This window comes from Cuculus canorus, chromosome 10 (genome assembly GCF_017976375.1).
Source record: "Cuculus canorus isolate bCucCan1 chromosome 10, bCucCan1.pri, whole genome shotgun sequence".
NCBI lineage: Eukaryota > Metazoa > Chordata > Aves > Cuculiformes > Cuculidae > Cuculus > Cuculus canorus.
In genome coordinates this window covers 1,159,388-1,183,662 of record NC_071410.1, presented here as the reverse complement: position 1 = coordinate 1,183,662, position 24,275 = coordinate 1,159,388, and the positions used below count along the sequence as shown (strand labels likewise).

Here is a 24,275-nt window from a genome sequence, read left to right as displayed (position 1 = left end):
TTGTTCGGCACAGGCAAATGGAGATGGGGAGAGGGTATCGTGACTCTTCCTAAACGTGTTTGGGAGAGCAAACACCAAAGAGGGGGACAAACCATTTACCTGAAGTGATGGTATCCGCATGAGATCAAATGGTTCTAAGTTAGTGAAGAATTAATTGAGGATGGAAATCGGGAGGAGGTTTCTGACCAGCTGAAAGGTGAAAGTTTGGAGTGGTCTCTGGGGGAGAGGATGTGCTGGCCTAGAACTGGGACTCTGGCTGGGCGCAGGAGGGAGCTCAGCGGGTTGGCAGAGGAGTTTGTGCTGCTGAAGGTTAAGTTTAATGGGCATTTGAGCATCTGGTCTGTCTGCAAGATCTGAAGGGATGTGATTTACTCTGTGTGTGCATCATGTTTCTATTGCACCAACCCTGCACATGGTAGCTGTGCACAGAGCTCTGACTGGGAGGTGGGCTGAGCTGTGCATGGGGGAGGCAGGAGGCTCTCTCTCGCTGTCTGCGTGGGGCAGGCGGGCTTTGGGGCTCTCGCCTGTGGTCTGCGTGGGGCAGGCGGGCTTTGGGGCTCTCACTGTGTAGGGCTGCAGCTGTGGGAGCCAGCACTGGGAGAACTGCGCCCAGCATCACCAGTGTGTTGCAGCCTGGACTGGTGCAAACAGTGATGCAACATGGGAAACTCTCCTACCCTGCCTCTGTTCAGCAGATGAGGGATGAGCGTGTATAGAGCACTTTGAGGTTCTCCAGTGTCAAGGTGAAGCCAGATGCTATTCCTAAATGCTTCCCCTCTACTCACCTTCGAAGGCATGTGCTTGCTGCAGGGTTGCCTGCCCCACGCAGGATCTTGCGGAGCTCACAGGTGTCAATAAACTCATCCTGCCTGGCAAAAGCCCAGTTTGAGGGCGGCTGAGAAGGAAAACATTCGTCTGGGCCCTGGCTAAGCTCGACTCCCTGATCTCTGCAGGGCAGTGGGTGCTCAGCTGTCAGGCTGGAGGTTGGGCAGCTCACGGAGCTGTGCACTGGTCCTCTCACCTCTCCAAAACCCTGTTTCCTTCCCTGGAAGGAATTACAGGGAATGTCACTCCCAGCTGCAGGGTGTGGAGCATCAGCCTGCCTGGGCAGCCAGCGCTGCCTGCGAGCTCCTGGGTTCCCTTTCTTCCCTCCTTGGCCCCGGTGATGCTCCTCGTCCTGCAGCATGGTTCTGCTGCAGAGCAGGATGTTTGCCTTTTCCTTTGAGCTCCGCTGTTTGTGTTTGATACTGTTTGCAGCTTGCTGGCTGCTGGTATGTCCATAGGCGCGTGACGTGTGTTACCAGGATGCTGTGTTGGGCTCTATTTGCTAAGGTGCCGGAGGGCATGGGAACAGGGAATGTGGAGAATAACATCAGTTACAGCCTTCCTTGCTTTACCTTCCCTTTCTTTTGCAGCTTTCCCTTTTCTTTGTCTCTTTCTCTCCCCTTGCCCTCGCTCTCCAGCCTTTTTCCTTCTCTGCAGACTCGCTTCCCTCCTTGAGGAGGTAATTTTGCTCAGACGCCCTCCGCATCCATCACGGGCACAGCCGCTCTCCCAGGCCCTTCACTGGGACTCTGCTTTCGCTGGAGGATCTGTCGACTAAATTGCTTGGTGGGAAACGAGCACCTGGGCTCATTATGACCGAGTCCGGGATATGGTAATTATCTGCCTGCAAGGGACCGGGGCGGAGGACCTGCCGGGAAAGCGGCACTGCCGATGGGCTCTGGCGACATCAACAACCGGGCAGTGCTGAGCGGTCCCTGCGCCAGTCACCGGGGATGCTCCCAGGGGTGGATACAGGCTTAGTGACCAGCAGTGTAGAGCGAGACCGCGAGGGGCTGGCAAAGGAGAAAAGTCACCATCTGACGTGGGGGCCTGACCCGTATCCCACCATGAGAAAAACTTGCAGCTCGTGCTGGAAGGATGGTTTGGATTTTCAGCAGACCCTGTAGAGAGGAGGTTTCCCAGTCTGCAGAGCCCTGGGGTGGGTTCCCCGCCCCGTCTCTCCCCTGGTTCTTCCCTTGTGCCTCCCAAGCAGCTTTGCTCAGCCCCTGGAGATGAGGGTGGATGGAACGTGCTGACCAGCCTGGGACACTGCCTTTTGTCCTTTCTGGTCCTGAGCCCAGCCTCGGGGAACCAGGAGAAAATTATCATCCCTCATCCTTGTTATCAAATGACATGCTTTTCTGCTGAGCATTTCTTTCTCACCACGATGACAGCAGCCAAAAGGCTCCCAGACTGTGGTAGTGGCCGCTAACCCTCTCTTGCTCCATTACGAAGGATTTCAGGAGCATCTTCTGTGGCTGGGTTCTCCTGGAGCCAAGCCTTTGCTCCTTCGGCTGGGAGAAGTAGCAGCACACCGCACCGTAGGGCTGGCTCGGGGCCAGCTCCCCCCAGGACAGGTTTTAGCCCAATTTCCAGCCCCTCTGCCACAGACACCATCTGCCCAGCCCACCCTGTCGTGTGTCTCGGTCCCCACTCAGCCCCTGGTCCTGTGTCCTCTCCAAGCGCAGCCTCGCTGTGGTGGTTGGAGCCTGGTTTCCCAGGGCTGCTGGGCTCAGTGTGTGCGTGAGCATCCATCTGTCCCCCAGTAACAACTCTGAGTCCACTCACTAATTTTAACCGAATCTGACAGGTCTCTCAAGCACATCATCACAGCAAGTTTCCAGCGAGACAGAAGCATGCTAGCGAGGCAGCTACGCCGTGGGGAGCTCCAGTGCCCAGGCACAGGGAAATGTGAGGAGGGGATTGGGATTTGAGCTGCTTTTTCAAGGCAGGTGAGTGCAGGAGCAGTGCAGCCCAGTGATTTTTCACCAAAGGAGGAATCTCTGTGGTTTTCCAATGGCAGATAGCATTGTGCAGGTACAGTGTGTCCCATCTCTTTGGTGGGAAAAATTAGGGAGCTGATGGACACAAATGCTGCATTGTGACTCCTGGGTAGGTTGAGGGGAGCATGGAAAAGCCTTTTGTTCAGCAGTGCTGTGTTAAAGCTTTTCTGCAGGTCCTGTCCTCCAGACTGTGTTAAATCCACCCAAGCAGAGCTCATTGTCTCCATCAGCCTCTGGGATGGTGGGTTTGGGAATGGATATGGAGTGCATGACCTGGCAGTGTGGGTAGGAAGGAGCTGTGCAGAGACAGACCTCCTGTGCCCCATGGCTAGGCTGCTCCAGGAACTTAAGAAGGGCCTTTGGAGAAAGACAAAGGGTCTCAGCTTTCCCGCAGCTCCCTGCAGCCCCTGGCTTTCCCAGCCCATTGCCCATCTGTCAGCTCCTCTCCCCCAGCCAAGGTGTTCTTCAGCACCAGCCTATTCCTCGGTGATGAAACAACCACTCAGCCACTGCCGGGCGAGAGACAGTGACCTTGTGTGTCCCCTCTCAGTCTCCTGAAACAGCAGCTGAAAGATGGAGACAAGGTCAGGGACTCGCACTGGCAGGTCTATTGCCGAGGAGGGGTGAGAGCTCGTCTCCAGGCTTTGCTGTCAGTGCTGCAAGGATGCTCCCTGAGATGCTCTAAACGTGTGAAAGCGTGCCTGCACCTCCCCAACTTATGGGGTGCTGGTAGAGCAAAGGGGAACAGTGTTCCATTGCAAGATTATGGGATTGGTTTGGGTTGGAGGGCTGAATAAGTGTTTACTGCCCCACACCCCTTCATCTCTCCATGCTTTTCTTCACCCTCACTGGCTGCTGTTGTGCTTGTAGTGGTGGGGCTGTGGGGGACCGGTTAGACAGATGGGACACCATGGTGGTGGTAGGTAGCATCCAACACCTGCCTTTGGGTCCATATAGGCTCTGCGGCAGCTTCAGGGAGGTCTGTGACCCACCCTTGTGGGTCTGTCCCCATCCCTCTGCCTCTTCTTTTGCCTCCCTCTGCATTACATCAAGATGATCTCAGTCCTTCCTTCCCCGCGGGCACACGCGGTGTCTGCAGCACGATGGCCGCGGCGGATAATCCCAGCAGCTTTCACATGTGAAGTGGGAACTGGGTCAGTGGCGCCGCGATGGGAGCCGGGGCGGTGGAGCTGGCGCTGGCGGGCACGAGGCTCGTGATTCAGAGGGTGGTGGTTGCTCCCGCTGAGCCAGGGCTGATTCAGCTGTGCCAGGGGTGCTGCGCTGCTGCAGGCCCAGCCTTTCGGCCATTCCCTTTCCTTTGGAAACAAAAGGGGGTGTTTTCCCAGTAGTTGTACCTGTTTAAAGCAAACTGATTGCTTTTACGTGAAAGAGGGACTGTGAAACCCAGCACAGCAGCCAGTGCATCCCCCGTGAGCAACAGCCGGGTCCCCACAGTGGCGCCGCATCCCCTGCAGCGCCCACAGGACTGCTGCATCCCTGCTGATCCCAGAGCATCACCTGTCTCCCTGGGGAGCTGGCATCCACGAGGCGCTGGGCAGAGCCAAGGTCTGGTCCTCGCCACGATGCTCTCAGTAGCGCACATCCCCATGTGCCACCCACATGTCACGGTGCAGGAGTGTCCTCTGTGGGATGTCCCCTCCCTGGTCACCTGCAGCAGGATACGGACATCACTGTGACAGGGCCCAGGGGACAAACACCCTGGTTGCAATAAAATCCTGCTTCAAAGAGTTACTGCGACTCCCGCGATAAAAAAAGAACTCGACTCTCTGTAAGAGTTTTAAGTCCATCACCGGGAGATTAAATTCTAAAGGGATTTTAGCTTTCAATATAAACAGCAGATTCTTAAGTACCTCTTCATTTTCTGTGTTTAGGAAAGACGCAGAAAGGCCTGAAATCCTCCCAAATCCCTCGGCACCATCGCAGCCATGAGCAGAGGTGGGTCAGGCATTGGGTGATGGTCTCGTGCCCGCGGCAGGGGGCTCCCCGCAGGGGCGGCAGCAATGACGGGGCTGCGTTTCCTGATGAACAACATTGGGAACAGGAGAACTAGAAGGTCCCCAGCTCCCTCGGGGCAACAACACATCCGAAATACCGGGAGCATTACGGCTGCAGCGGGGAGCTGCCTGTCTGGAGCAGGGGAAAGGTGCTGAGGAAGCAGCTGGTGAGGAGGGACAGAGGATGCAGAGGCCGTGACGGAGCATCTGTGGGTGTCAGGGAGGTGTGAGGCAGCTGCCCCCGGGGTGGGAAGGTGTGGGATGCTGTCACCTCCAGTGATCCCACTTGGAATTTCCCATGAGCCGTGCGTGTCCCAGACGAGGCCGGCATGACGATGCCTTGACGAGACACCAGCCTGCAGTCAAATTCCTGCTCAGGCTCTTTGTCTTCAGCTGGGTGTGGACTCGGAAAGCGAGCCACCAGGCGTGTTGGCATCCTGCTGTCTGTGGGCGCCTTCCACCGCCCCACTTTCATCTCCTTCACCCCAGCCACGCTCTCAGGGCCGGTGCCTGGGGGGTGGTGGGCTCAACACCTCCTGCCTCAGCCTGGAAGAAGGGGAGATACCAGACATTCCCCCCCGGGGCCAAGGTGAGCGCGGCATCACCCGAGTCACCGCGGGCTCGCTCTGCTGCCGGCGTGCGGCTGGCAGAGGCGAGGGCAGAGCTGGCACTGCTGGTCCTGCCCAGGGGAAAGTGGCACGCGTCTGGAAAGGAGGGGTGCTGCGCTGTGCCTGGGCGATGGCAGCGGTTTCCTCACTGTTGACGCTGTTGAATTTGTTTGGTTTTTCTTCTACAGATTTATTTTTACAAATTTTTTTTTGTTCGAAACTTAAAACTGATAAGAAAATCATGTCACCTCCTCACGAGCAGGCACGTGGTGCCCAGCTCTTTGTGTGCCCAAAGCTCTCCTTGCCCATGTTTTGGAAGCTTCAGTGGTTCCCAGAAGCCAGCGTGGAGACTTAAGATTCCCTTGAGGAATTTTAGGGTGATGGGAGACCTTTTCTCTCCTCCCTCAGCTCTGTCTGCCCAAAGGCACTGCTGCTGCCCCGCTGCAGGTTAGAACAACCCGCAGCGCTGGGACTCACGGGCAGGAAAGGGTGAACGGAAGCGCTGCTTTGAAGGTGATTTGTATTTTAATAAAAAACCCCAAACAAAGCAATGTATTTCTGTATGTAAATCACCCAGCCAATGAAAGAGGAACCACCCGAATGCTCAAAGCTCGCTCTGAACTCCCTTTTTCCCCCTGGAGCAGCTTGTTCTGCACGCTTGCCATGAACCCAGCCACAAAGGAGAACTGTTGGGTCATGTAGAATCCTGCACCAGTGGCCAGAGCCCAAGTCAGAGATGCCCCTGAGCGACGTTACCCCAGACGCCTCTGCTTCCCAGGGCACATCCCAGGCTGGACCCGCCTGGCAGTTTCGCCTGAGCCCGGAGGGATAGGGAGCGGAGTGGAGGAGCCGGACCCCGCGGCTCAGCGCTCCTGTGACCTCCTGGCAGGTGGGACCTGCCTATGGAGGTGAGGAAAAGGCTCCTTCTCATGGAGATGTTGAACTCAATGCAGCTGGAATGAGGGCTTGTAGAAATGATGTGGCGCTGCAGGACACAGTTTAGCAGGCATGGTGAGGTTGGTGTGAGGGTTGGACTGGATTAGCTTAGAGGGCTTTTCCAACCTTAATGATTCCACGATTTGCAATTGAAGTTGGGTCCTTGGCCATCCCACACCTAAGCTGCCAGGGAAATGCGGACTCCGGTCCCTATATGTTGCATAGGGATCCAAACAGGGATGAAGCAGCAATCCCAAGGCTGGAAGCAACATAAAGAGTGCCTGGATGTCATGGAAGCTGTTTGCGATCAGCCCGTGCACTGAAGTCGATGCACGTGAGACATATTCTGAGCAATTAAGAAGAGTGAACAAATTAGTGAAGAATCAGAGTCTGTTCACGAACAATTCGCAAGCAGGAAGAAAAAAGGGCAAAATGCTTTGAATAAGTTGTTTGCTATAAATAGTTTGCCCAGTTTGGAGAGTGAGTGACAAACACAGGCAAGGGAAGGCACGGATAATGCATCAGAAAATGTACTTTGTTCATTTATTTGACAAGTGTAGCTAAGATTTAATTATTTATGATTATACTTCATAATGTGCTAGCACATGTTCTGAAGAATATTTGAGTCTTGGTAATCTGAGCCCTCGCTCCAGCGCTGTCCGGGCTATTAAATCCCTGTGGCTCAGCAGGGAGCGGAGAGACCTTCCCGGCATGTGGAGCCGGGAGCGTGGGAATTAGCGAGGAGTGGGGAGAGTCCCACCGTGTTTGTAACCCAGGTAAGGAACCACATTGTTTGAAAATACCGAATCGTGAACCTGACAATACGCCTTTAATCTTTGTCACTTCACATGCCAAATCCCAGAAGTGCTGAATTATTAAGTCTAAAGTTCCAAAATAAACTCTCACTCAGAAGATTATTTCCATATCATTTGAAATTTCCTGCTCTAATAACTCCTGCGCTCGGTCTGTCTCTCGCCCTAATCCTGTTTCGAAAGGCTGAGCCCGGCTCCGGGCCGGAGCGCGGCCCCTGGGGTGGGCTCACCTTCCCCTTCCCTCCCCAGCTAAACCTCCAGCCCCCAAACTGCTGACGGCTTAATTATTGCATAGGATAATTAGCACGAAGAACCAGACTGAGCCCTCTCCAAACTCATTTCACTGAGGAAATCAATCTGATCCCTCCCAACGGGCTCCGCTGCCAAACTTAATTCCAAATAATTGAATGGAGAAGTGCTTTAATGTTTCGGAGGGGCGAACGCAGGGAGCCGGTGACCGTCCCGCGGCGGGTGCCGCTGCCTGGGTGCCCGCGCCGCCGGGGCTGTGGTCCCGGCTGGAAGCGGGTGATCAGAATGGAGAGAGCACGCGTTTCTCCCCGCTCCAGGAACCCAGCTCCCACCTGGGCACCGGCCGAAGGCGGCGGCGCTGCTGGAGACGGAGCAGGACGGGCACGGAGCGGGCAGGAGGTGGGTGCTGCGGGCTGTGGGTGGGCGCAGGGGAGGATCGGACCCAGACAGAGCTGGTTTTTACCATGAAAAGGAAAACTGTGCCTTTGCTCCCTAGATTATATATATGTGTGTTTTTCCCCCTGCAGTAACTGGAGAATAGAAATAAAATACTGAATTATTAACTCTAATTACCCCCAGAATTACTTCAATAACAGTGCAATTTCACAGACGGCTGCTGCGAAGACAATATGCAGGGATAAAAGGAGGCAGAGAATCCACTTCCACCACAGGAATGTTTGCAATTTATTATTTTCACATTAGCCCTTCTTTTTTGTTTCAGTTTCCTCATCTTTTCCTTGGAGGTGGTCAAATTTCAAACGCTCCGAAGCATTGTCCTGATGTGTGGCTGCATCTTGGGAATATCCCAAAAACCCTGAGATGCAGACCTGGGATGAAGGTTGTGTAGGAACCAGTTTGCTTGCGAGAGGCTGGGATGGGTAAGCAGAGTTGGAGAAGCAGCGGTGGGGAGGCTCCGGTGAAGAGGCAGGGAGGGAATGGCAAGGATGGGATGGCTGGGATGGAGCAACAGAGATGGATGCTCCAGCATTGCTTCCTTCCTTGCTCTGCTCCCATCCATCCCAGTGGCACCAGTGGGTCAAGGGGCTCCCCGCTGCGGGAGGACCTGGCTCTTTGCAGAGCAGCCACAGCTCTGGTGAGACGGGGACATGCTCAGAGCCGTGTTCCTGAGCCTGATATTTCAGCTTTCCCGGTTTTGTTACAAATCCAGAACTGATCCTGTTTAATACTATTTAGCATCCGTTACAAAGGAAGCTGTGCTAATGCTGTATGACAGTCATTCCTCTCCTCCCTCTGTGCAGGTGTAGCTGATTTTATTCGTACTGGTTTTCTGCATTTGTTGCAGGCTCTATGAAGTTTTTCAACAACCAGAAAAGTTTGGGAACTTGGAAAGATGACGTGTGAAACTGGGAAAATGCCCTTTGGAGCTTGCGGTCCCGCCTGGAGGGGCAGTGCTGGGGCCAGGACAGCCTTTCTCCTCACCAGGCTCAGGTGTCCCCGGCACAGGCTTTGCCTGTCCTGCTCACTGACGCTTTGGGTGTCCGCACCCCGTCCAAAAGCATTTAAAGTGGATGTTCTTCCTCCCATCCCAGCTCACCATCAGGTACCAGGGCACAAACAGCACTTGGTGTCACAGGGATCCTCGGGCCCCATTCCCAGGCACATTAATCCTGAGCAATTTGTGCTCTGCGCTGCTGCTCTGTACCTGAACCGCACCTCGGGGCCTCGTCCTGCGGCTTTTCACAAGCACTAAATCAAACGGGGCTCTGGGAGAAGGGAAAGAGAGGGGGAAAAAATGCACTTTACACTGGAATATGACCAGCCTGGGTAACTCAAACCAGAAGGCAGCCAGTGGCAAGCAAGCAGCTGGCAAGCGGCTCGCGGTGCTGGCATGGCCACAGAACTGACCTGCCAAAAGCCTCTCAGGGCTGTATAAAGAGAAAAAGAAACCCAGACCAGAAAACACGCTGCCTTGGAGAGCAGCATCACTCTCCTCTTTCGGCTGTGTGCTGGTGGCTCAGGGCCCTGCATCGCTGTGTGGGGTGTGCGCTCTGCGCGTCCCGGGGACGAGGGTGCAGAGCTGGCGCGGGGGATTTGGGGCTGGGAGGGTGTTGGGTGCTGTGAAGGTCACAGGGTGGGTGATGAACACTGCAGAGGGGCCCTGGCAGGGCCTCAGAGCAGAGCCCGGCTCCCAGGGACCCCCAGCACCTGCAGGGCTGTGGGAATGGGATGGAGTGTGGGAGCATCCAAAGCAGCCGTGTGCTCCTGCCATCGAATCATAGCGTCCCCCGACCTCAGGAGCAGCTCCCTGGCACCAGCGCTCTCTCCAGGGCTGCTCTCTCTCCCCTCCCTTCTGCCTGTTTTACCTTTCCGGCTCGGGTTCTGGCTCACAGCAGATCCAAGTGCCTCTGGAAGCTGACTGAGCTCCCAGGACCGGGGCAGGTACCACACAAACCATCCCTGGCTCCCTCCTTTGTGCTGCTGGTCCCAGTAAGGAGGAGGAAGAGAGCCGGCAGCTCTTCCCACTCCACGTGCACTGCCCTTGCCGTGTTGTACATCCCTCTTGCCAACAAGCACTTAAGTGGAGTACATCCAGCTTTCCCCGGGGAGCAGATGTTTCGGCGGGGAGCAGCTATTTGAGTAGCTGGCTTTGAGACGGGAAGGGAAATCCCCAGACTCTGGCAGGCTGCTGCGGATGCTGCCGGAACGCTGTGAACTCTGCACTCCAGGGCTTTCATAGATTTTTCTCTCCTTCCCACATTCCCCTCTTCGTCTGCTGGTGAGCGGTGGCTGCTCCATGGGACACAGCTGGCTCCGGGAACGTGGCTGCCTGAAAAGGAAGGCTATTTTCTTCCCGTGACAGAACAGGTTTCCCTCTCTGCCTGCATCCCTCCTTCCCAAATGGAAGAGTAAATTCACTCTCCTGGTGTTTCTTTCCCAAAAGGCCCCTCCTGCAGCACCCATCCCTATGGGTCTCCCCGAGGCAGCTCCCTGCATCCCGGGGCTGCTCCCGCTGCCTCTCAGGGGATGCTGCACGCTGCCTTCCCGCAAGCCCTGACAGCTTCACTCCATCATCCTTTTGCCACTAGGAAATCATTTTGCTTGATAATGCATTTAAGTGATTGTTATTTTAGTGATCGCACTCATATTTCCCCCTCTTTGTTTTCCTGCCAGGCTTTAGAGGAAACCTAAGTAGATAAATCAGTGCAGTGAGCAGGTGTGGGAGAGCTTTTCCCGTGCTGCTGCAGTTGGAGGGAGGCTTTGAAGCACAGACCGCTGGATCCCAGAAGGACTGCGCAGAGCCATGGAGGGACAGGCATTCCCTCTGCCCCACGGGCACCTTGGTCACCCTGTGAGCCGTATCCCTGGGAAGGACTGGGATACACGGTGGAAATGTACTGGGTGGGAGTAGCGGGGTCTGTCATGAGGGCTGCCGCAAGATGCTACGTGCTCCGGACACCACTCTCCTGGGAAAATGCGGTGGGTTTGGGTGGCAGGCAGCCCTCCAGCCTGGGAGAGAGCCAGCCCGGGCAGGGATGTGCCCAAAGCGCCCAGACGTGCCGGTGCTTCCCGACGGCCGAGCGCTCCCAGCCCGCTCAATGGGAGCTTTCAGTCCTTCCTTCTCCTTCCCTTCGCGCCGTGCCCCGCAGCCAAGTCAGAACCCCGGCTTTGTTCACATTTTTGAAAATAAATCATTTTTGGGGTGAATTTCATGCCACTGAATAACGCCAGCGGGACGGTGGCAGGGACTATAAGGGCTCCCTTATTTGCGGGAGGCGCCCAGCCGCAGGCAAAGCCATTCCCGGGGATGCTGAGCACCCTGCGCTGCCCTGGTGCTGGGGAGCGGCTCGTGTCCCCCGCGGTGGCTGTCACCCCCCCTGTGCTGCTGGGGGGGCCCAGCCTGTGTCCCCAGAGCTGCCACCCCAGCAGCGCTCGCTGCACACGGGGCTCGGCTTCTCAGCGGCTCTGCCAGCCAGGGCTCGGCACTGCTGGTGCGTTACTGGGAAGGACTGGGATACACTGGAGGAACGACGGGTGCTTCAAGGCGAGGTGGAGCAGGGGAAGGGGCCTGGGAGTGGGGCCCATTCCTGAAACACAGATAGCTTTGATAATTAGCCAGGACTGTGAAGGGAAATGATGAAAGGTAGAAAGGATTTGTTTAAGCACGGCCTGTTTTATTGCTTTCCTCTCTCAAAGTCTCTCTTTAAAGTGGTTGGGAGATTTTTTTTTTTGCTCTTATTTTGCCTCAGATGTTGAACTTTAATTACAACCAACACACTGCCATACCTGTAACGTGGATAAATCATGTAAAGGATTTTCCCAGGGATTCCTGCTCTCCCCACCTCGCTGTCGCACACGGGGGTCGCAGCGGGGACCCCGGCTCAGCCCCGCGGGTGCTGCACATCTCGGTGCTGCCGCCGAGCTCTTGCTCATAATCCAGAGCCGAGGCTGGGATGATCCCGGCAGCCCCACTGCCGTGGGGCCGTGGGGCCGCCGCTGCTCGCAGGCTGCTGGCCATGCCCGGCTGCTTTTGTTAGCAAGGGGAAAATCTGCCACCTTTTCCCATCACACAGGAGCTGTGATGCTTCACCCTCCTGGACCCGCAGGTGATGCAGGGCTGATGGCAAACCGTGGTTTTTCCCCTCTTCCCAGCCCTGCCATCCCCTCTGGCTGCTGCCGCCTGGGGATGGTGCACAAACCCCTCGGACACGGGGCGCCCAACGCTCTCAGCACTCACCTTCGCACATCTCCTGCTCACCCACAATTATTGCAAGGGATCATTACAGTCTGTGTGCACTAATTGCTGCAATAGTGCCTTTCCTGGGAGGGAATTGGAGCAATAGTTTGGTTTGATTCTCTTCTCCTCACGGTTGAGGTGGATGTGGTTGAACTTTCTGGGCCAGGGCAGCGGTGCTGCTCGCTGGGCTCAGGCTGTCTGCTCCCACCAGGAAGGACTGAAGCTACAGGAGAGCAGCAGCTCTGCAGGGACAGCCGGGATGCCGAGGGGCTCAGCTGGTCCCCACGGGGGCCGGAGGGGTGGGTTCTGGGGTCTGGCTGCAAACAGACACAGGGTGGTGGAGCACCGCCAGCTCTGCTGTGGATGGCAAAGCAACGTCGTGCCTTGCCCCGGCTTGGAGAGGAGGAGAAGCGCGATGCTGTTGCGTGCCCCAGCAGCCCTGACCTAGCTCTTCTCCCGGTATTGATTATTCTAATATATTTATTATTCATGATACGCCGTAAGTACTCAGGGGGTTTTATAGGCAAACAAAAGCGGCGGGTGATGCCCTGAGGTGCTGCCCCTCATCCCTCATAAGTGACTCTGAGAGCTCCCAGTGCATTCCAGAGCTGCCCCCCCCCATCACCCCCCATTGGGGTGCGCACAGACAGGGTGTGGGAGAACCCCAGCAGGGACAGGACCACAGCTTAACATCATCTGATCAAAACCAGGGAGATGCTGTAGAAGGCTGGATAGGAAAGAGCTCAATTAAGATAAAATCACAGGGAATTGATTAATAATTAGTGGGTAATTAGTTATCTCCCTGCCATCTGGAGGGCTGAATCTGCTTGTGAAGCAAGCAGCTGTCTGCTGGGTGTCCCTCACCACCCGGGCTGCCCTGTGCTGCTGGAGGGAGGCCCTCGCCGGAGCCCACATCTCCTCCAGCATCTCCATTTTGGGTACCTCTTGCTCTCTGAGTTGCAGAAAGAGGCCTGGAAGCACCTACTTGTTGCTTCAGCTCTTATTTTCTGGTTTTATTCTACAAAGCTGTGAAGGGAGAGCTCTTCCATGGACCCGTCCTTGGTGTGTGGTGGTCTGAGTTACTGAAGAGCTCATGTGCATCTTCTGCTTGAAGCTGGAACAGCCGATGCCCAGCCTCTTCCCCAAGAAGGTATGCATCTGTGCTGGAGACAGCACTTTAATTCCTCACCTTCCTCAGTCTGAACCAACAAGATTGTTTATTTATTAGATGGGGTGGCTGGGGAGTAAAGAAAAGACACTGGAGGCTGTCCCCTTTGCTGCCTGATGTCTGCAGGGCTCAGCCCAGCGAGTGCCCTTTGCCTGGCACGCAGCCGTGCCGGCTCCTCTCCTGCCAGGCCGTGTATTTTAAACACGTCTGGCTCTCCATCCTGCCTGTGCTCTAGAAATGCTCCATCCAGCCCATCACTCACCTGGCTCCAGTTTTTCTGTCCCCCGTCTCCTGGGAACTCTCTGGGTTCTCCCCTGGTGGGTCTGGGGTGTTTCCACACACACGAGCAATTGATAGCGTCTCCCCTGAGAGCACCTGGGGAGAAAGGAGGTGAGCCAGCAACAAGAGACCCTGATTTCCCTTAGAGGGCTTCCTGGCGGGGCGGAATTTGTCTGACAAACATCACCAGCACAAAACTCCCTGAAATTCTTCCTTTTAGGAGGAGGAACAAAAGGGCTTTGAAGACACAATGAAGATGAACACCATCTGCAGGCACCCAGAGGTCTGTGAGTTGTGGGATGGAGCCCATATCCCACCCTCCAGCAGTGGGGATGGAGATGTGACCCATGAACATGGGCGCTGTGCAGAGCTTGTGGGGCAGGAGGGGTCACCCCTGGCTGGTGAGGGCTTAGGAAAAGCTGCTGTCCCTCTCTTTCTTTCAGAAACTGGATACTGAGCATCAGCTCATCCTTCCGCAGCCTTGGTAGGCGGTGATGGGGAGGTGTTGCTGTGGGTGGCTCATTCTCCATAGGTGTCTTACTCACAGGGGCAGGACCTGATGCTGTGCAGCACCAGGGAGCTCTTGCCCTCCCTGCTGGGTTTCAAGATGAAGCCCATGGACCATGAAGCCACACATTGATGTAGCTCCTGGGTTCAAGAGAGAGCAAGGTGCTTGTTTCCCGTTGCTCCCTGCCTCATGGGCTCCGGAAGTCCTTGCTGCTCATTCATTGGCCTCAGGAGAGGGACAGCATACTGAAGGAAGGTCACAGAAGAGAGCAGGTGAAGGTTCTCAGCTCCAGGGTGGGAGGGAGACGTGGTTCTGGTGTTAGGGATTTGCTGGTGTTCACCTGCCTCTCCTCCAGCCCCTGCCTTGATCAGCAATACCATCCGCCACTTTCTGCTCTCCCCTTAATCTCTGCCATTTGTAAAATCTGAGTCATGCCAAAGTCGTTGCGAGACTTTGTGCATATTTATTACTCCTTTCGAAGGAGAAAAAACGCTCGATGAATAGTGAATATTAACAGCTTGGAGAGATGGACTGACACCACCAGAAGCTTTGGGTGTATGCTGGCTTGCATCCTGCCCCACCATCGCTCCATCTGGTCCAGAATGGCTGAATTTCTGCACCCACTTGGTCTGCTTCTTGGTTTTGGCCATTGCTTCATCCCTGACGAGGTTTTGCCCTCTGCAAACAGAGCGGAGCAGAGCCAAGAGCAGGCGGCAGGGCATCCGCGAAATCCATCACATCAATGGGAAGTCCCTGCCAGCACCAGCGAGCCTGGGCTGCAGCCAGGTTCTTCTGTTGATGTTTTAATGACGCTAAATGCAATTAAGGATGAGAGAGAGTAGCATTAAATTAAATAAAGTATCAAAGGCTCGAAGATTCTTAGCTGATGGGGTCATAACTGCCTTTTGGGTTTCTGTGGGCAAGTGGCAGGTGTTGCTGAATTGCCTTCTACCCGTAGAGCTGTTGTCCTGTCCTTCTGCCTGTCCGCTGCCCACTGCAGCGTGGGTTGACGGGTCCTGACCTTGTGGCACACCAACCCTGAGCTCAGAGGCACAGCACGCAGTCCCCCAGCATCCCAACCCCTGTGTCCTCTCTCACTGCTGTCCTCACCAAACTGAGCCTTGTCCCAGCTGGTGATGGGATGTCCAGTAGCTATTGCCCCACCACTGGGAAGCTCCAGCTGTGTCGTGGAGGGGGTTTTAATAGCTCAGCTCCACCAGTCCTCAAAGGCCAAACACTTCCGACTCCTGCAGGGTCTGGAAGAGCTGAGGACACCCAGTGCGCAGCTGGAGCTGTGATGGGGCAGCTGTGATCGTGCTTAGAACAAGAGGAAATGGTCTGAAGTTGTGCCAGGGGAGGTTTAAACTGGATATTAGGAAAAATCCCTTCACAGAAAGGTCTGTCAAGCAGTGGAAGAAGCTGCCCAGGGCAGTGGTGGGGTTGTTATCCCTGGGGGATTTAAAAGCTGTCTGGATGTGGTGCTCAGGGACGTGGTTTAGAGGTGGAGTTGGCAGTGCTGGGTTCAGAGTTGGGTTCAGTGATCTTAAAGGTCTTTTCCAACATTTCCATGATTCGATGTGCAGGGCAGCCACCGAAGTTCCCCAGTGCCTGTGGGCTTGGTAGCTCAGCGTTGGCTGGATCCGTCTGGGGCCGGGCAGCCGCTGAGCCCAGGAGCGCTGCCTTCGGGCACGGTGTCCGTGTGTCTGCCCATGCTGAATCGCCTCTGCCTGCGCCTCGAGCCTTACCAGGGGGGCAAGACGGGAATAAAGGGGGGTTGATGGGCTTGTGCTAATTGCCAGGCTTCACTCACACTGGCGCAAGAGGCGTGCTGAGTGGCGGGCTTACAATCAGCGTTAGCGTCCCTAACGAAGTCCCGTGGGCTTCCCACCTTCCCTTGCTCCTTTTATTGCAGCCACGGCTCCCAGAGACTTTAAAGCTCCTTTTGTTAGGGACTAAAAGGGGCCTTAAAATCATAATTTAAAATGGAATTAAATTAATTTAAAAGGGAGGCACTCAAGGCTGTCTTTCTTCTAGCCCTGACAGGTTTTCCATCCACATTTGCCTCACCTGAGGAGGGCTGGGCACGAACGCACGTCTCTCAGGTCTGCCCAGGGGAGAATTCTTTGCCCGCTCCCCACGGAGCGCAGGGATGTCTGCCTGGAGAATGGTGCCTGTCCCCTGTCCTGAGCACTTCTCTTGGCTGCTGGACACGGGGACGTAGCAGAGCAGAAGAGATCTGCTGTGGTGGTCCGGGAGCATCGTAACGTCTGGGAGCAGTAGTTGCTCCAGCCCTGGTTATCCTTGCTTTCTCAGCACAGGCAGCAGCACTGAGCTCCAGCTCCGAGGCTCTGCGTGCAAAACCCAATGCACAGGGCGAGAAATGCACCAGCCTGATCCTGGGTTATTTTTTGCCCATTTCTGAAAATTATAGCTTAGCTGATGGATTTTCAGGCCAGAAGGGACCACCGTGACCAGCCAGGCTGACCTCCTGCTTTCCACAGCCCGCTGCCTTGGCATAAAACTCATCCCTTTTGCTCAAGCTGAAACGTATTTTTTTGAAAGATACTCAGTCTCCGTTAAAAGACCTGGAGTGATGGAGATTCCACTCGGTCCCTGGGGATTCGTTCCAACGCTTAATTGCTCTGACTGCTAAAAATGTGCTTCTTATTTCTAATCTGGATTTGTCTTGTTTCGGCTTCCAGCTAGGGATGTTGTAATGCCTTTTCCTGCTAGATTAAAGAGCCGTCTGCTATCAGAAATCTCTTCCTCGTGCATATGCTTGTAGACCGTGAGCAAGCCACCTCTTGGTCTCCTCAATAAACTAAACAGCCGGAGCTTCTTCACTCTGTCACTGTAATGCATATTTTCCACTGCCTTGACTCACTCCCAGCTCTTTTCTGAACCCATTCCAAGTTCTCCTGCTCTGGTTGGAAGCATAGACGAGAGCACTGAAGGCAGCATCTTTGCAGCGGGCTCCTCGTGCCATGTGGCCGGGTAACAGCATTTCTCCCTCCTCCTTTGTGGCTGCAGCCAAGGATGACGCTCATCTCCTGAGCCCGTGTACGCACTGCTCAGGCTGCGGGGCCGCGCTGCCGCTCAGCGGCGTTGCCTGCCGGGGTAGGCACGGGCAGGACAGTGATGCACGTGCACCTGCCGGGTTTGCAGGACCTCAGCATTTTGAATTGACTGAGCTGGAGGCCAAGATGCTCAGGACAGGAACCACCAGCTCCACTCCAGGCTTGGCTCCTGCCCAAGAGATGGAAGGGAGAGGAAACCCAGCCACCCCCATAACGCCCTCCTATCCCTGTCCTCTTTCACCCAGTTTCCCATGTTTGGGGCTGAAACGAGGTGGGATTTATAAAGGCCAAGCGCAGCTCGGTGGGGTTTGATAGGGGTGGCTGTGGGAACGAGGAGGGGGAGAGGAAGGGCTGGCTGTGGTCCAGCTCATCATTAAAAGTCAGCGTGGTGGGATTCACCCACCGCCTCATTAGTGCTGGGATTCTTGGAGCTGTTGGAGCTGTGAGAGCGGCTCCCTAAGAGATTAATCATCTGTGACCCATCGGGGCTATGTTTTGGTCTCCTTTCTGAAGCCCATCCTGTTCCCGTTCCCTACCCACGGAGCAGGCTCGGCTCTGATGCCGGCCAGAGGTCGGTATTTCTCTTCCCTTCAGAACAATGGAGCACTGGGCTGCAGCAGCCGACACATAGCAGCGTGCTGATGGTTGCCAGCTGTGTTGCCTTAACATCTTCCCATTATCTCCGCATTGCTGGCCAGCCCTGTCTTGGGGGAAGCTTCGGCCTGATTTTGGCAGAGGAAGGAGTCTCCCTCCCAGCATGGAAAGTTGGCCGGGTGCTGGCTCGCTCTGCCCCGAACATCTGCTGCCGGCTTGGCAGGGAGCGGGGCTGCACGCCGGCGCTGACACAGGGGTGTACAGGAACACACACAGCCGTGCCATACCATGCCGTGCCATACCATGCCGTGCCATGATGCTGAGCCATGCGGTGTGGTACCATGGTGTGCCGTGTTGTGCCAAGCTGTGCCATGCTGCAGCGCGCCATGCCTCTCTCACCATGCCGTGCCACGTCATGCCATGCTGCGCCATGCCATGCCCAGCACCCCGCCCGCCACCTCCCTGCACAGGGCTGGGGAATGCAGCACCCCGACACCCCAGCAGCAGCTGCCCAGCACACACCCGCACGCACGCACCGGCTCGTGTGTGTTCCCACCGCACGGCCGCCTCTGCCTGACCCCTGCCGCAGGCACCGCTCAGGTGCACGCAGGGGTGCAGACATGCGCACCCGTCACTGGTCGCGCGCACGCACGGCTGCAGAGCAGAGCTGGTCTCTGAGTGCATGAACTGCTTTACATCAAAGCAGGAGCAGCCAGAGCCTTGGGTGAGTGCAAACAAACCCCTTTGCCAAAGCCCTCGGTGGTTACGGGTGCATGTATTTCCTCCTGTTACTTTCTCATGACTTGCTTCACCATGTGCAGACTGAGACCAGACCCAGAAAAGGGGAATTGCGCCAAGAAAAGCCCTCTCTGCTTGGTGCAGATGCCTGAAACACAGAGGGGCTGGGGCTGTACCCAAAAAGCAGGGTGGCCTTTGCCAAGGGCAAGGTGGCGCACCTGGGACATCCCCTCCTCTTGTCTGGAAGAGTTTATTTCAGCTCTTGGCAGAGGCCACTCAGTGAGCACTGGTGCTCTCTGGATGAACTCCCAGGCCCAAATCAGTTGAGGGAGGGATTAAGCCCCAGGGCTGGTCCTGGCCACAGAGCTGCAGAGCAGGGTGAGACACAGTGGCCAGACCAGCAGGTCTGGATGAACCAGGGGTGCTCTGGCCATGGACCTGCAGACAGGCTGGGTGCTGGTGGAGAGTGGTGCGAGCACCGAGAGGAAAGCAGGGAGCTGTGGAGATGGGGCAGATGGGCATCACCTGCGTTGGCAGCTCCTTGCTCTTCTTGCTTCAATACACGAGGCAATAAAGCCTGCTGAAAATGCAACATGCTGCATGTAGCTGCAATGCTCCTAGGGCTGCGGGGGAGCTGTGTGCTCTTTGCTCTGTGTTACGGAGCAGGGCCAGCCTGCAGCAGCCCCAGCGTCGTGTCCTGCCCTGCCAGTGCCAACCCACTCTGTGCCCGGGCTCACCGAACCAGCCCCAGTGCTGGAAGCCACACTTTCGCTGGGGAAAGCAGCAGCCCGGAGTCGTGGAGCTGCTCCTCCAAATCCAGGGGCCACGGAGGAGCCGTGCAGCGGGAAGGAGACGGGGATGCTGGGTGAGGGCCCCTGCTGAAGGCATAGCACGAGAGGGAAAACGAAAGTCCCAAATAATCTGAGAACCTGAATGCCTCTTGCTGTTCAGGTTTTGTGAACATCCTTAACGGAAACACATGTGCAATGCTCTCTCTGTGGATCTACCCGAGAAGCCTTTTCCGTTTTTGCTGCGTTAGCAAACTGCAGACGACTCTTTCTCTCCTCCATGAACTACTGAGCAGGGACCCTGGACTCTCTCCTCCATTTTCATTCAGAGCCTCTGCCAGCATCATAAACCCAGTAAAACGTTATGGCACTTTGCACCCACTGGGAAACCAAATGTATTTTAATGTATATTTAATAGATTTCAGGTCTTTCTGTTATTAAATTTGCTTTTCATTCGCCCCCTCCCCCTCTCTTTGGTGCATGAGACTCAATGGGAAATTCTAAGTGTATTAAACCAGCATCTCGCAGAAACAAATCCAGATGGCCTGGTACAAATCAGGAAAAAAAATCGCATCAGAATCCATTAGAATCTCAGCCCAAATGCATTGCACATTTCGCCAGGCAGAGACCGCCCCGTTACTCCGCTCCTTGCTACGCGACAGCCAGGAAACATGTGCCTTCTTCTCTGGGCTTCTTGGGAAGGCGATGGGTTTCACAGCCTGGAAGCCGCAGATTCCCCTTCGGTGTGCGCCGGTGGAAGCAGAACCCGGAGGGGTCAGATGGGGCATTCTGGTTTTCTCTCGCTCTAACCGGGAGCAGAACTGGACCCTCCAGCCATGGCTGCCTCAAGGGAGGGGAGGGATGGTGCAAATCTCCCGGGAATCCTCCTCCTGCCTGCGGCTTTGCCGGCACCAGAAGATGCTCAGCAGATTGCGTTGGCCACCCCCTGCCTGGAGATGCGTTCTTGGAGCGAGGGTCCTTGGGGTATGCGGGGTGGACAGGATTGCTCGCAGACTCTTTGTAAGATAAATATGACCATTGCTCCCCAGGAACTCATTTTCCACGCTTTATTAGTATTTCAGACCACAGCTCCTACCATTCTGGTGAAGTACAGCCCAGGTGACCAGGTGAAAAAGAGATTGTTTTCCTTTATTCTGGAGCGAATGCCGGTAGCCGGTGGGTCGCAGGGGCAGGAGGGAGCTGAGATGGGGGACCAGAATGGGCAATGTTATTTATTCCATCTGCTCTGACATTTGTGAAGTGCTCCTCTGTGGAATTTCCCCCTGGTCTCCGTGCCCGTTCCTCCCGCGCGCTCAGCTGGGCTCCCTGTGCGCCCCTGCTCTGTTTGCCTTCAGTTAATATTCAAGCAAACAGAATGAGTTATGAGGAGGAATGTCCATGGAAACAGTGAATTTTAAGGCATTCTTGTAAAATATTCATAGAAAGCAAATTTTGAATTAATACAGAATGTGTGCACTGAAGACCTGGTGCTAAGAGTCATCTACTCAGGGAACGGAAATAATCCCCTATGACCTATACGGCCAATAAAGCAGCTTGACTTTTGAATTCTCGCAGTAAACTGCCTGTGAACAAGACACAGGCCAAGAATTATTTGCAGAAATTATTCATTAAGGGCCTAATCCAAAACCCAGCGAAGTCAGTGGAAATATCCCCCCGTGTTAGGCCCCAAATAATTTTGGATAATGAATACATTGGAGAAAACAGTGATCCTTTCCCGGATAACTCAACGACCAGAAAAAAAAGAAGCAAACTTCACCGAGCAAAGTTATGGGCTGTAAATAACCGACGGAGCGGCTCTCACCCCCGCTGCATCTGCTCTCCTCCGGCTGCAGCTTCACAGCATCACTTTCCCTGCGTCTGCAGCTCTCGTGGGGACCAGCATGGGACACCTCCTAGAAGCATAGAATCATTAAGGCTGGAAAAGACCTCTAAGCTCACGCAGTCCATCCATCAGCCCAACCCCACCTTGCCACCTCGACCATGTTCCCACGTGCCACATCTACCGCTCCAGCGATGGAGACTCCACCACTGCTCTGGGCAGCCTCTGCCAGGACTTCACGAGTGCTTCTTGTGGGGACAACACTAACCTGGTCCCATGCACCCTCTTCCACATGGTGCCATGGCATTCCTGAGGAAAATGGATAGGATAAGGCCAAATCCTGCATTCTCGCTGCCGCCCCCCCCGTAACACACAGCTCATCCCTTCCCAAGAAAATCAGACCAGAGAGACAATTATTTGTTGTGTCTTCTCCAAGTATCTAATTGCAAAGCACCCCGGGAGTGTTGGGAGGAATTGTATGGCAACAAAATAGGTGATTATTGTTATTGTTGTTAGCATTATTATTACTATTCCTGTTATAACATGGCAGTAATTCCATCGGCGGATCATGGTGACACCATAAAACAGAAGAGCCAGCCTTGAAATCGCCTGAGGCCACAGCGCTGCAATGACACAATTAATAGCGGTATATTTTTATTGCCACATTTAATACCATACATCAAACCCCACAAATCTTGTGGTATTATTAAATGCTGCTTTTTATCCTGCTTCGGTTTTTGTCTCTGTTTGTTTGTTGTTCGGGACGATGGGTGGGTGATGCCGGTGGCTGGGAAGTTTGCTTTGCCTCCAGAATCGCATCCCATCTCTGGCAGTGGTGGAGGGGAACAAACCCGGGGCTGAAAGCACCACAAGAGGTGGTGGCGGTGGGAGGTGGAGGGAGTTGTTCCAAGTACCTGTGTCCTAGTGGGATGGAGTTGGGGGCCCAAGCAGGCAGCAATGGGGAACCGGAGATGTGGGAATGGCAGCACCACAGGGACCGGCAGGGGGAAATGACTTAAAAAAACTCACCCGAAACAACCCTGCGCTATATTTGTAAGCTATCTCTATAAACCATATCTGCATCCAATATCAGTGTCATGGAAGCCAGTGTCAGGGAGTGTGACCCTGCGTCCATCTGGATGCAATTCCAGCTTAACATCTGAAAATCAAATACATATTTTTGAAGCCTATCAGACAGAAAGGGCTCTTTTTTTCCCCTTCTCCCTCAGCGCGTGCACCTCTCTGATGTGTGCACGCGTTAATGGGGTTATTGTCGTCAGGGTGTGACACCAGCGCGCGCAGGAGACCAACCCGCCTTCCCCTGTCTGGGTCAGCCTCGCGGCCCCATGGCGGGGGCTGAAGTCCCCCCGCTGCCCCCGCCGTTGAGTCACTTGTGGGTTCACAACCAGGGCAAGGCACCCCTCCGGCTCTTCTTGGGACCCAGCACCGCGAAAGCTTCCCTTTCTTTCACTTGAGGTCATGGATATGCAGCAAGAGTGGAAGCTCGCGTTCGGAGGCTCCCTTGTGCTCAGTATAGCTTGGAAAGTTTGGAAGGAGAAAGTTGTTCCAGCGTGTGGGGTTGGCAAGTCCTCCCGAGCTCCTCTCCCAGCACTGCCCCCAGGTTTGATGGGATTTCATGCGTTCGAATGTTCACAGAAATATGGTTTCCTGCTCGCTGCGCTGAGCGCCTGGCTCGGAGGAGAGCCAGGAGGAGCGAGATGAGTGCAACCAACAGCGGGAAATATCTGGAGCTGGGGAAAGGCTGCACTGGTGCGTGTGAGCATCCACGCCGAGCTGTGCTCCGCCAACCCGGGCACGGCGCAGGCACCACGTGGCTGATGGCAGGCGGCCAACCCAAACGCCATGGTACATGAACTACAAGTAAACACAGCTTGAGTTTCACATGTCAAATATGCTCAACAAACTGCTGGCGGATAATCTACAGGCCAAGAAACCAGACATAAAAAGTAGATGATGAATCAGTTGCAATGATGAATAAATTAGGGGCTGTAACAGTTTGCCCATAGGCGGCTCGGAGAGGACGAGGAGGAAAAACTCAGCACACACACGACTCGCTGCTGGTTATTTGCTTTTGCCCAGAGCTCGCTTTTCCTCCTAGCAAAACCTCATGGCCCTGAGGGCTGGGGCAGGCTGCAGACTTCTTCTTCAGGGCTTTGGACGAGTAGAAAATAGGAGTTTGTGCTTTAGTCAGCAGCCATACAGTAGGACCGGCTGCTCCCCTTGTGGAGCGTCGCCGGGGGCTGCCCACCCAGGCAGCATTGCTGTGGCCACAAACAGCATGACTGCCGCTGCCCTCCTCCCTTCCCCAACTCTTTTCTTGGATGATCTCATTTTATCCTGGTACAACTTGGGTGATGGGTTGGTGTCAGTGCGGGTTGGCGGTGCTGGTCAAGGTGGGGAGGAGACAGAGGATGCACCCGATGCTCTGCCACTCACCATTCTCCCACCCAGTGTTCTCCCATCTGCCATTCTCCTAGCCAATGTTCTCCTCCCTGTCATCCTCCCACTCCATGATCTCCCACCCACCATTCTCCCACCTGCTGCTCTCCCATCCTCCATTCTCCCACCCAATGCTCTCCAAGCTGCCTTTTTCCCACCTGATGCTTTCCCACCTGTCGTTCTCCAACTCAATATTTTCCCACCCACCATTCTCCCACTCAAGGCGCTCCCACCTGCCACTCTCCTACCTGTCATTATCCCACTACATGCTCTCCCACTCACCATTCTCCCTCTTGATGGTTTCCCACCTGTCATTCTCCCACCCAACGCCCTCCCACCCTCTGCTGTCCCACACTGGGATGGTGTTTCCAGCCCCCATTGATTTAATTGGCCAGAGCTGCACATGGCAGCTGGAAAGCAAAGTTCCCATCTTCCAAATTCAAACAGGAAGATTCATTAACCATAAAAATATACAGAGCCCCAGCCCTTCAAAAGCCTGCAATTTATTTTACTCAAGGCAGCCAAACTTTATATAATCTGAGATGAATGCAGGGATCAGGGAGAAGGCGAGGAGGAAGGGGGCCGGGAGCGAGGGCAGGGGACGGCGATGGGGACGGAGGTGGAAGGGAAGGAGGAGGGCAGCTATTAATGAAAGGACAGGCACTGGGGGAACCGGGAA

General features: G+C 55.1%; 1 protein-coding gene and 1 long non-coding RNA gene across 3 annotated transcripts in view; one reads left to right on the top strand and one right to left on the bottom strand.

Annotated features, from left to right (window-relative positions):
- Window positions 1-24,275, bottom strand: part of ARR3 (arrestin 3) — a 349,343-nt gene that overhangs the window by 303,259 nt on the left and 21,809 nt on the right. The gene's annotated exons all lie outside the window — the stretch shown is intronic.
- On the top strand, window positions 7,389-21,687 carry LOC128853214 (uncharacterized). 2 transcript variants are annotated; one of them, XR_008451541.1, is made up of 4 exons: window positions 7,389-7,847; window positions 8,170-9,009; window positions 10,581-13,294; window positions 13,812-21,687. It is a non-coding gene; the product is annotated as an uncharacterized LOC128853214 (long non-coding RNA). The 2 variants fall into 2 exon arrangements; XR_008451540.1 differs by lacking the exon at window positions 7,389-7,847 and having other exon boundaries at window positions 7,876-9,009.